This window comes from Pleurodeles waltl, chromosome 3_1 (assembly GCF_031143425.1).
Source record: "Pleurodeles waltl isolate 20211129_DDA chromosome 3_1, aPleWal1.hap1.20221129, whole genome shotgun sequence".
NCBI lineage: Eukaryota > Metazoa > Chordata > Amphibia > Caudata > Salamandridae > Pleurodeles > Pleurodeles waltl.
The window spans coordinates 1,742,081,383-1,742,093,654 of record NC_090440.1 but is presented as its reverse complement, the minus strand read 5'-3'; the positions used below and the strand labels follow the sequence as shown (position 1 = coordinate 1,742,093,654).

The window sequence follows — 12,272 nt, the reverse complement described above, 5'->3', positions numbered from 1 at the left end:
GTTCACCTATTGCATCCTATTGTGATTCTACATTGTTTGCACTAGTTTTCTTACTGTTACTTACCTGTTTTGGGTTTGTGTACATATAACTTGTGAAAATTACTTACCTTCTAAGTGAGGGGATTCTCTGAGATACTTTTGGCATACTGTCACTAAAATAAAGTACCTTTATTTTTAGTAACTCTGAGTATTGTGTTTTCTCATGATATTGTGCTATATGATATAAGTGGTATAGTAGGAGCTTTGCATGTCTCCTAGTTCAGCCTGAGCTTGTTTGCCATAGCTACCTTCTATCAGCCTAAACTGCTAGAAACACCTCTATTCTACTAATAATGGATAACTGGACCTGGAACATAGTGTAAGTACCACAAGGTACCCACTATAAGCCAGGCCATCCTCCTACACAGGTATGCTGTAATTTAGTAGTATAAAGTGCTGATTCATTTTGTTCATGGTCAATCTCTCGACATTTTGGGGCGAAAGATTGGTCCTTCTCACTGTCTCAACTGCACCAGCTGCAATGAACACACACTCAGCAGATACACTGGCTACAGGGCAAGCAAGATACTTTATTGTCAGCCTGCTGAGCACTGTCCCTTGTTGCCTCTTCCCATGCTAATACACCAAAGGGTTTTGATCCAGATACACCTCCGTTGGGTCATCCAGTTACCCCTGGACCATCCACTCGATAGTCATTGGTGCGCCACCTTACTCGAACTCTGTTGCCTTCGCCTCTGCAGTGGACTTAAGCCCTGCCTTTAGAAACCTGTCAAATACAGATTTTGGAGCTGCTGCTCCTGTTCCTGTTGTTGTTGCTGTTGTTGATTTTGGCTGCTGTGAGCCAACAGCACTGTCCACAGGCTCTTTGAAAGTTGGAGGCTGCACCTCAGAACTTCTGCTCGTGAGTTGCCCTCTAATTTCCAGCCGTTCTTTTTCTAGGTCCATGGCTTGCTCAGCAATCTATGTTCTGTAGGTTGAAACATCCCCATCTGAAAAAGGAATGAAAGTGGTCAGTAATTGTTTGTACCGTGGGTCAAGAATTGTGGCACAGATGTAATGTTTGTATGACACAATGTCTCTTTGAAGCCTTGTATTAATGGATAAACCAAGGATTAAGCTCTCTACCAACTCCTGTGCATCTGTTTTTTTTTATCCACACCCGCGTATGTTTCAGACACCTCCTTTACCTGTTTCTTAGTATATGCACCAATGGGATAGCTTGACCCAATGTACAGTCCTCCTTGCTGACTTCCCGAGTAAGAATTTCAAAGGGAAGCAGCATCTCTGCCACGCATTTGACCAGGCCCTACTGGTCCATCTCAATGATCATGCCTTTCACAGTTGCATCCCCTCTTTGCATGACATATTCATTGATTGGTCTGCACTGCTCAAACATGTAATATGTAGAATTCCAACATTTTAGCACTTCCTGAATGAGGGCTTTAACTGGCATTCTATTATCATGCTGGATAATCCTCAACAACTTGTGGGATTTAAAAGAATGGCTAAAATGAGTGCAGATTCTTCTGCATGTGGACAGTAAGTTACTCACTTGAGGTTCTTTTTTGAGGAAGTCCTGTCCAATGACGTTTATACAGTGCACCAAATACAGGACCATGAAATAACCACCATGTGGCATAGACTTAACTACATTACTGCCATTGTCCGTGGCAACAAATCTAACGTTAAGCCCTCTGGGGCACAGTCTTTCAAAGTCCTTGTTGTTAAAGTCATCCAAGATGTTTGCAGCTGTATGGGATTTCTCCATGGCAAACATAGCTACTGTTGCATGCTTCTGAGAACCACTAAAAAATTCAGCTGTGTCAATACCTGCATATATAATTTCTCTAACCCCCATAAAAGAGATCCAGTGTGTAGTAATACAAATGTAATCAGTGGCTTAGCAACTGGTCCACATGTCTGTCATCACGTGGATTGTCTTGACAGCACTCAGCTGCAAAGCTTGTCCAACCAATTCCAGCACATCGTGATGTAGAGCTGGAACAGTAACTCTGGCGAAATACATCCGGCCAGGAACCTTCCATTTCAGGCAGATAGCTGCCACAAACTCTAGAAAACCCATGGCTTCAACAAAAGAGAAAGGGAGGAGGTCCAACTCTAACATTTTAGCCAGCTTCCCATTGTACAAACATGCTGTTGGGTGGTTGCGTTCGTACTGACCCTCCTGCCTAAACATGGCAGTAAAAGTAGCCTGGATTTTTTTCTTTGCTAGTGCCACTGATGCAGGCAACTTAGAAGGTGGTGGTAGGATCATTGTGTGTCAGAGGAGGGCAGCCACTGCAGGTCGTGCCTTGGTGTTTCCACATGACTCTAAGTCTCTCTGTGCGATTGAGATATTGCTGATGTCGGCGATGATACTACTGCACTGCTGGGGACAGGGCTGATTTGTATAACAAAAATGTCACCCTCTTCTTCACCTTCCACCATGATCGGAGCAGATTCCCTGCTTTCAACACCTTCACTAACACCATGTGCAGGTTTTCCCTTTTGGTCGCTAAGGTCTGCCTCCCAGCGGATTGCATGGTGTTTTCTCAATTAGGTTGTTTGGCCTCCTTTTCCATAGTTTGTACTAAGTTTACCCCGACTAACACTTGCTCAGCAAATGGAGCATATGGCAATGTTTGGCTCCTTTTCACTAACCGTGGAGGTCAACTTTCTAACACTGGTGTCACTGCCAATGTCTGAAGAAGTGGCTGTAGGTGGATGTTGTTTTGAGGATGTTTGCCTCTCTGCAGTGCCTTCTTGTACTGAGGTGGATGTGGATGTAGGTCGCACCCAGGGCCTTGTAAATATGGAAGCTGGTGGAGGTGGTGGTATCGCTGCCACATCTCTCAGAGCAGGTTGAGAAGATGGGGTAATGTCTGACTCCACTGAGACGGACCATCATCCATGATGACTGGCTCATCATCAAACTCATCATCCTCATCTTCATAACTCTAAGGCTTTCAGGAACCTTTCTTTTCAATCCTTGCCTCTCCTCGCGTGTCTCAAACTGAGGTGGCATCCAAGTTGAGTATTGATCATCAGAAGGGAGGCTTTAGGAAGAAGAATGTAGAGATCTGGAAGACAGTGGATCTTGTGAAAGAGGGGCTTCTTCGGCTTCCTCTGCATGAAGCTCTACATCCTGATGTGCTCCTACTCCGGGAGGAACTGCTATTGCTAGGTGCGGCTGTTGTTGCTCACTGGCCTGAGTTTCTGGCAACGATTGGGTCCTACTTTGAGAAAGAGATAAGTCCAATTCAACATCACTGTTCGCCAGCGTTCCTGTGATTAGAGAGACTGCCTCTGTGCCAGACATGGGCTTGGGCCTACTTTGGAATGGAGCCACTGATGCGGGAGTGGTGCTACCAGCTTGCTCCCCAGAGGCTGGTGCGGCAGGCACCCGTCTTTGCCCAAATAAGGTCTGGGGTGACATACTAGTGGTGGGAAGCTCCTTCTTATCACTGGCCACTTTCTTGAAAGTAGCTTTCTTTGGGGCCACCTCGAAGCTGTCAGTTGGCAGTAGCTCTTAGCTTCAGCAGCTCAAGAGATGTCCGTGTGGTCGTGAGTGTGGTCACGAATCACGTTGAGCCCAGGCCTTCTGTCTGGCAGTACTGTGGGTGATGTTTCTTTCTCTTTGTGCACCTAAAAGCAAACATGCAAGAAGAATCCATGAAACGTGGCATTGTTGTTGCAGTTGCATTAGTAGTAGAAACAAACAGTATCGTAGAATTAATACATGTATGAAATACAGTGTATGTATTCATAAAAACAACTCACCAACATTAACTTTCATTAGCATGTACAGTCATGAAGGATAAGAAAGAGCAACAACTACAACATACAGAAGGTAACTGTTAGCTTTATCTGCATCAAGCTGGCGTGTGACACAGAGAGGTGCTGGTGAAAAATTGAATAATAATAATTCTGAAAATGTGAATGATATGTAATATAGTGCAACTGTATGCCTATGGCAGACACGGGGCTGATGGGGAAAATTGGGAATTGGAAAAAAAATTGAATTTATGTAAAAATAATCACAAAGCAAGAAAAAATGTTTTAAAAATATTGATTATTATTATACTATAATTAAATAAAATAAAGGTGAAAAAAATTAGAAGAAAAGGACAAAAATGTTTTAAAATAGATTGCAATTGCTGATGTACTAGGGAAAGGGGACTAGTATGAAAAACCACAGGGATTTGGGAGACAGGGAGTGTTGTAGGTGAAAAATGCAAAAAAGTATATAATAAAATATAAAAAACTGCTCATACAGTACATTTAGTAAAAGGCATCATTGACCTACTAGGCCTGAGTAAACACACACAATGGATGCCAGCCACATCGTCAAAAAACAACCATCAAGGAGGCATGGCCACCACCACAAAGAAGAACACATGCAGCCTGAAAGCACACTGGCTGTCTACACAAAATGTCCGCCAGTCATATGGTCAAACAACAACCAGCAAGGAGGCATGGCCATCAGAACAACAAGAACACATGCAGCCCAAAAGCACACTGGATACCTTCACAAAATGGTCGCCAACCACATGGCCACACAACAACCAGCAAGGAGGAATAGGCAAAACAACAAAAAAGAACACATGTAGGCCTAAAGCACACTGGCTGCCTACACAAAATGGCCACCAGCCTCATGGTCAAGCAGCAACAAGCAAGGAGGCATGGCCACCACAACAAAGAAGAACACATGCAGCCCAAAAGCACACTGGCTACTTATACAAATGGCCACTAACCACATGGTAAAAAAACAACCAGCAAGGAGGCATGGCCACCACATCAAAAAGAATACATGCAGCCTGAAAGCACACTGGCTGCCTACACAAAACGGCCGCCAGCCACATGGCCAAACAATAACCAGCAAGGAGGCATGGCCACCACAACAAAGAAGAACACATGCAGCCAGAAAGCACACTGACTGTCTATACAAAATTGCTGCAAGCCACATGGTCAAACAACAGCAAGGAGGCATGGCCACCACAACAAAGAAGAACATGTGCAGAACTACTGGTTGCTTAAAGAAAGTGGCCACCAGCCACATCAAACAACAAGCAGGATGAATAGAAAAAAAAACACATACAGGTATAGGACTAAAATTCTGACTATACAAAAAGGGTCCTCGCCACATTGCATGGGGACAAAGATAAATGGTGCTCTATGAAAAAACACTCTCATGTACTAGCCAGACAAATAAGGTATTGGTACAGGAGAAAAAAACACTATTAAGTCAGTAGTAGTAATTCCAAAAACGAAAATTAAAGGGGCTAAAAATCTTTACATCACACATCATACAAAGGCATGCATCAAATATTATATTACCCCTCCATACACTGTTTGCAGAGAAAAATGTGAAATACCACCAAACAACATTTTGTTATTTATAATCCATTGCCATCCATTGTGTTTCAGTTCCACAGACACCACAGTTGTTTTTCATCATGCACCCATGACTAGTACTGGGCCTACAGCTCGAAGGCCTATTACATTAGCATGCTACACCATTTCATATTAACATTAAATTTAATGAATATTGCAAATTTACAAAACAAAACATGGAGCAAGTGTAGTGCACTGTTAAACTTTTTCCTTTGTAGAACTAATAAAAGTACTGATACATCCTGGGGCATCCCCCTGTCAAAAACATGTTGTACAACACCCTTATACAAGTGTTTTTTAGCTTACTTGTGAAAACTCAAATACAACAGTCCTTAAATCCAATGATATATCCAGGAGACAAAAAAGGTGATCCTTCCAGCTCTAAATCCAAGTGAAAAGTGAGCAGGAGTTGGACAAAGCAGTGGCAGGAGCCTGCTGGACAGGAACAGGAAGTTGGAGTCTATAGGGCACTTCCTGTTCTTGGGAGAAAAAAAATTAAATGTACTCCTCGCACAACAATATCAACGCGAACTGTCAATTAGAGAAGATTGTTCACTCGAAGTTTTAGATTTTAGCTGCTTCAGCTTCGGCAGGTTGCAGCAGCAGTCGATCGCCCTCACTCGCACTTGCATACGTCAAAAAAGATGCACCAGAAGTCACTGGCATGGCGCTAACTCTCGCAAGTGGGTAAAAAATTTCATTTGTGATCACAAGAGAGCGGAAGTCTTTCGTCTCACATCCCGCATGCGCAAAATGTCAGAAAGCGAGCACCAACAGGGGTAAAACAGAAAAAAGCTCTGCTACATTGTGGGGTGCAGAGTCTATCAGTAACTCTGCGTTCTCCGTGGAACGCAGAGCTGCCGAATTCTGCAAACTCTGCCAGCGGAGCAAAGTTTTTCACTCAGACCTAATCTTATGGTGCAATATGACTGACTATATGGAGGGCGTGTTCTAATTATTCTTAAACAGTACACTGGTAGCCTGAATTTCATGGCGGTTTTGGAATCCATTACTAAGCCACGTTGTAAGTTTCCATGTTTTAATGGGAAACTGCTTAAAGCTTACTTCCAATCCACTACTATATGCATCAGCTTTTTATTTTGAAACATTTTGTATTAATGCCCATATTATACAGCTCTACATTGATGTGCTGTGAAGAACAAATGTTTTCATTAATCCCATTATTTGACTGTTTACCGACTTGTGGAAGCATGGAAGGCCGCATTTTTCGTGCTGTGAATACAAATCTATCTCTGGCACATACGATTATATTAGTGCGGTTCTTCAGTTGACACTCCCATTTTGCCAATATTCGTAAATGGAGCTGCTAATTTCATTGTGCACTCAAAGCACTCATCAAATATGTCAAAACTCCCTGCACTTCAGCCCCCTTGTTGGATGGAGCCTACTAGACAGCACAAACTGTGCAAGAAATCTATTGCAGGGTTATTAAGAATTTAAAAGGCTTTAGAGCCCGTCCATTGCTCACAACATTGCTTACAATTGGTTGGCTTGTCACTCATTTGCTTACTTCCTATTTGATGGTTTTCCTTGTCAATCTTGTGCTTCTCCCTCTCCTGGAACATACCTTCTTTACTATCCTCCTGACTTTTGTTCTTCCAGTGCTTACATTTAGGGAACTACTATTTTTTGGTTAAGCACTCCATCAGAACACGTGTTTTCCAGCTCTCTCCCTCTAGTATTTCTCACCCGTGCCCTCCCCCCACACCCAACATTCCCTATGCTTTTGCTTACTCTCTCTCTCTATTTCATGGCTGCTTGCTCTTTCTCCTGTGTACATCTCCCCTCAACAACCCAAATCCCCTCCCCCCTCCACACAGATATCCTCTGCTCCTTTACAAGTGCAATGGCCATTGGGCTGAAAGAGCATTAATACTGACTGACATACATGACAGGGAAGAGCATTTCATTTCTTTCTTTTAAAAAACAAAATAGCGCTGTGCAAATAATTTTGGAACAATGAAAATAGGCACGTGGTGCTTTGTGAAGTATTCTATCTATTATGAATCAAAAATTATTTTGAATACTACAATCAGTGTCAGTGAAACACATCTTCACTGTTCTACAGTTGCCTTATTGTTTCACTAGCAGTGGTATCAGATTGCCACAAAGAAGCTGACAGCTGCACATGTGGCCCAGGTACTCTAGGCCAATGTCAGGCAAACAGTACTGCAGGCAAAAACACTTTTTGTGGCACTTTTTACACCTGACATCCTTAGCCTTTTTTTCCTGCCTCCCTCCACTTTTTGGACACTGTTTTTGCTGGTTTTAGGATTCTGCGCTCTTTACCACTGCTAACCAGTGCTAAAGTGCATATGCTCTCTCCCTTAAAACATGGTGACATTCGTTCATACCCAATTGGCTTAATTAATATACTTGTAAGTCCCCACTAAAGTGCACTACATGTGCCCAGGGCCTGTAGATTAAATGTTACTAGTGGGTCTACAGCACTGATTGTGCCACCCACCTAAGTAGCCCCTTATTCATGCCTCAGGCCTGCCATTGCAAGGCCTGTGTGTGCAGTTCCACTGCCACTTCGACCTGGCATTTAAAAGTACTTGCCAAGCCTTAAACTCCCCTTTTTCTACATATAAGCCACCCCTAAGGTAGGCCCTAGGTAATGTATAGGACTGGGTGCTATGTAGGTAAAAGGTAGGACATATACCTGTGTAGTTTATATGTCCTGGTAGTGTAGCACTCCTAAATTTGTTTTACACTGCTGTGAGGTCTGCTCCTTTCATAGGCTAACATTAGGGCTACCCTCATATACTGTTTGCGTGGTAGATTCTGATCTGAAAGGAGTAACAAGGTCATAAATGGTATGGCCAGAATGGTAATACAAAGTCCTGTTTACTGGTGAAATTGGATTTAATATTACTATTTTAGAAATGCCACTTTTAGAAAGAGAGCATTTCTCTGCACTTAAAACCTTCTGTGCCTTCCAATCCACATCTGGCTAGGTTACTTGACAGCTCCCTTGTGCATTTCACTCAGCCAACCCCAAACACAGGATGCTAGGCCAGACCTGCACACATCTGCATACTGAATGGGTCTTCCTGGGTTGGAAAGGTGGAGGGCCTGACACTTACATTTGAAAGGACAGTGGCCTGCCCTCACACAATGGACTGCCAAACCCCCTACTGGGACCCTGGCAGACAGGATGGAATTGAATGGGGACCTGGTGCACTTCTAAGCCACTCTCTCAAGTCTCCCCCACTTCAAAGGCACATTTGGGTATTTAAACAGGGCCTCTGACCCTACCAACTCAGACACTTCTGGACAAGATACCACTGGTGAAGAAACTCTGAACCAGACCCCCCCAACCTGCCAAAAGGAACTGCTGTTCTGCCCAAAGGACTCACGTGACTGCTTTTCTGCAAAAGACTGCTGCCCTGCTGTTGCCCTGCTGCCTTGCTGCCCTCTGGCTCTGCTGAGAAGTGTTCTCCAAGGGCTTGGATAGAGCTTGCCTCCTGTTCCCTGAAGTCTCAGAACAAACAAAAAAGACTTCCTCCTTGAAATTTGATGCACAGCCTGGCAGAAATTACGCACAGCCTGCATTGTGGTGAGAAAATTACCGCACGCCGAACCGGAACGACGCAGCCCGGCTCCCTGAGAGGAGATCGACAGCCAGCACTGCAACCAGAACTTTGACGTACGGCGCACTGGATCGACGCATAGCTGAGCCGGAACAACGCAGCTCCTGTGACTTCGCCCTGCACGCCCAGGATTTCTATGCATCTGAAAACCCTGCAACCCGAAGAGGATCCAAGTCAGCGCACCGGAAATTGACGCAAAGCCTTCCCTGCGTGGAAAATTGACGCATCGTCTGTGTGCGCTCGGAGAAACCGACGCGCACTCCCCATTTTCCATGCATCTCCTCCTCCGCGGTCCTTTGCGGAGAATTTGAATGCAAACCAGGTACTTTGTGCTTGCAAGAGACACTTGTTGCTTTTTAAAGACTAGACTCTTTATCATTTTCTAAAGTGATATCTCAATGTGTACTTAGCAAATCTTGATTGTTTTGACCTGCATTTAATCAGATAAATATTCTATATTTTTCTAAACAGTGTGTTGTGTATTTTTTGTGGTATATACTGCGTTATTGCATGATTTATTGCTTTACACATTGCCTTTTAAGTTAAGCCTGACTTCTCAGTGCCAAGCTACCAGAGGGTGGGCACAGGATAATTTGGACTGTGTGTGACTTACCCTGACTAGAGTGAGGGTCCTCGCTTGGACAGGGGGTAACCTGACTGCAAACCAAATACCTCATGTCTAACAGCACTGAATATCTTTAAACGGTTCCTGCCTGTGTCTATTGCACCCTTAACTCTTGAAATTTTATAGCATGTCGTTTTTGCTTTTTAACTGTTTGATTCATTTCCAACAAACAGAAAAAAAAACATTTAGCAGTATATGTGTTACGTTACACAGTATCTTGTGGACCTATCATTTCATACATACCAGAAACCATGTTGCAATCCACCTCATCAATCCCATTGTCACACGTTCAGAGGGTGTATCTCATCTACTTGCATTCTGTACTTCCTCCTGCAGGCCACCCAATTTCTGGGGCACGTATCATTAAGTATATGCAGGAGCTTTGTTATTCCTTCCTCTACCACCGTCCATGCGTTTCTCCACATCATTTTCAAATCTTTGCAAATTTCTTTAGTAATCTCTGCCTTCCTAAAAACATTTTTGGCCCTCATTGCCCAGTAGCTTCTTGCCACTACTAGCCCAGTTTCATACATATGTTTCCCATATTTTGGTGGGAAGTCATCAGCCCGGATCCCATCAATGCGAGTTGTACTATCAGATTCACTGAAATTGCAGTTCTGTTGGATAGTTATTTCAAAATCCCTTAAACTGAGATCAGTTCTTTATTGCATATATGAAGGTTCCATCACACCCACATCTCCATAGAAGTTCAACTATTATGATCTCAGCAAAATGTGCGAGTTGTGAGCATGTAAACTAGAGACAAAGTAGCTTTTTACCTGGACCAGCCCATACACCTCTTGTATTGCTACCTTTGAGGGATCTTTACATGCTTCTTCCCAAACCACATCTTCCAGTGCATCAGGGTACTTCCCCTCTCCCCCCCCCCCCCCCACTTTGTTTTAGGCTCCAAGCATATGTGGTGACATAAGTTAATGTTTTTTGTTTTTGATACTGCTTTAGCCAGTAGTACTTTGAGAACACTCTGTATGTGATTGGAGAGCTATCCTGGGGGGCTATCCACTTATCTGTGTACCATTGCAGGGCTTGTCTCAATGATATAGACAGCTACAGTGTTGGAAATTCCAGAGAGAAAATTCCTCTTTAATGGTTTCAAAGTATTTCATCTCACAGCCCCACACATCCTCTCTATAGATATATGGGGTCTGGGTCACGAATGACGGAAGCACCGCCACCAGGCTGGCGGTGCTTCCCATGCCATTTTGACCGCGGCAGTAAAGCCGCGGTCGCCCTGCCGGGGCCGGCGGTATTCTGCCGTTTTTGCCCCGGCTGGGAGAATCTGCCAGGGCAGCGCTGCCCTGGGGATTCTGACCCCCGTACCGGCAGCCTGTTTCTGGCGGTTTTCACCGCCAGGAAGAGGCTGGCGGTAAGGGGTGTCCTGGGGCGCCTGGGGGCCCCGGACAGCTTTTCACTGTCTGCCTAGCAGACAGTGAAAAGCGCGACGGGTGCAACTGTGTTGCGGCCTCATTCCCGCTGGGCCGGCGGGCGCTAACATGGTTAGCGGCAGTTGGAATCACCCCCATAGTGTCCCATTTCCTTAAACCAAAGTTGCTGCCCCCTGAAGCACAGCAATATCCCAGGGTGGGCTCTGCAGTAAGTCTCTCTTCTGAAGAAATACAATTCTTGTATTGGACAGACCCAGGAAGGCAGCAGGCTGCCTAGTTAGTCCATGGTGTCTACAGTCAGAGCGTCATGTAAATATTTAGATTCAGCTGTATGATCACACCTGAAACTGAAGAGGGGTGGGGAGGATTTCTTGGAAGATCAACACAATCAGGTTTGAGGTTAGGTCTTCAACCAAGACACAAAAGGGTGGTAAGAAAATGGGTCACTTCATGGGAAGGGCAGTGCATTCATTGGAAAATATCCAGTGTGGGGTTTTGCTCCCTGGTCATACCTAACTCCTTTCAAAAGATCAAGCAATCTGCATCTGAAAATCAGATGAGGTTGGGCTTTGGATTTCTTTGGGCCTACCTCATGCCTGCTACAAAACAGTAGATGGAAGTATATTTGCAAAGGACTTATCTTCTAAATAGGATTATTCCTGATTGGACCACATCTTTTTAAATGCAATTTCTAGTTGGCTACATCACTTTTGTTAGTTGTTTGATGCATACTCTTACATTCTTTCAGCAAGAACTTTGTTTTGCTACTACTTTGTCTCACAAAAAATCCACAGAAACAAATTATGGAATTTCATAGTCTTACACAGAGTTTTCCTTTAAGCATGGTTTCTGAATATTTTCATAAGTGGTGTTGTAACGTGCCCCTTTTTGGAATGTCACCCCGCATACACACACTTTTTGCTGTCAGATGCTGTGGTTTTTGACCTATTAGTGTATTGAGGCCTGCTAACTAGGCCCCAATACCAATGTTCTTTCCTTTAAAGTATATGTTGAATTACATAGGCCACAAGACAAGCACCTTACCACCCCTGTAAGTTCCTAGTAACTGGTACCCAGGGTCAGGGTGAGAAAGAGGGGTCAGCAGGGCTGCAGCACTTATTGTGCCACCCTGAGTGACTCAAGTAAAAGAGAGACTACAGAGCTGCCATGTCAACCTGCACAAGCAGCTTGCTGCTCGACTGAGACTCTGCCCACACCAGGCACAGGCAG

General features: G+C 44.2%; 1 long non-coding RNA gene across 1 annotated transcript in view; it reads right to left on the bottom strand.

The window, feature by feature from the left end:
- Positions 1-270: 270 nt before the first annotated feature.
- Positions 271-12,272, bottom strand: part of LOC138285564 (uncharacterized) — a 59,369-nt gene continuing 47,367 nt past the window's right edge. Inside the window, exons 2-3 of the long non-coding RNA XR_011201613.1 lie at positions 1,553-3,645; positions 271-989 (exon numbers count right to left, since the gene is read on the bottom strand). This is a non-coding gene — a long non-coding RNA (uncharacterized lncRNA). The remainder of the gene's footprint in view (positions 990-1,552; positions 3,646-12,272) is intronic.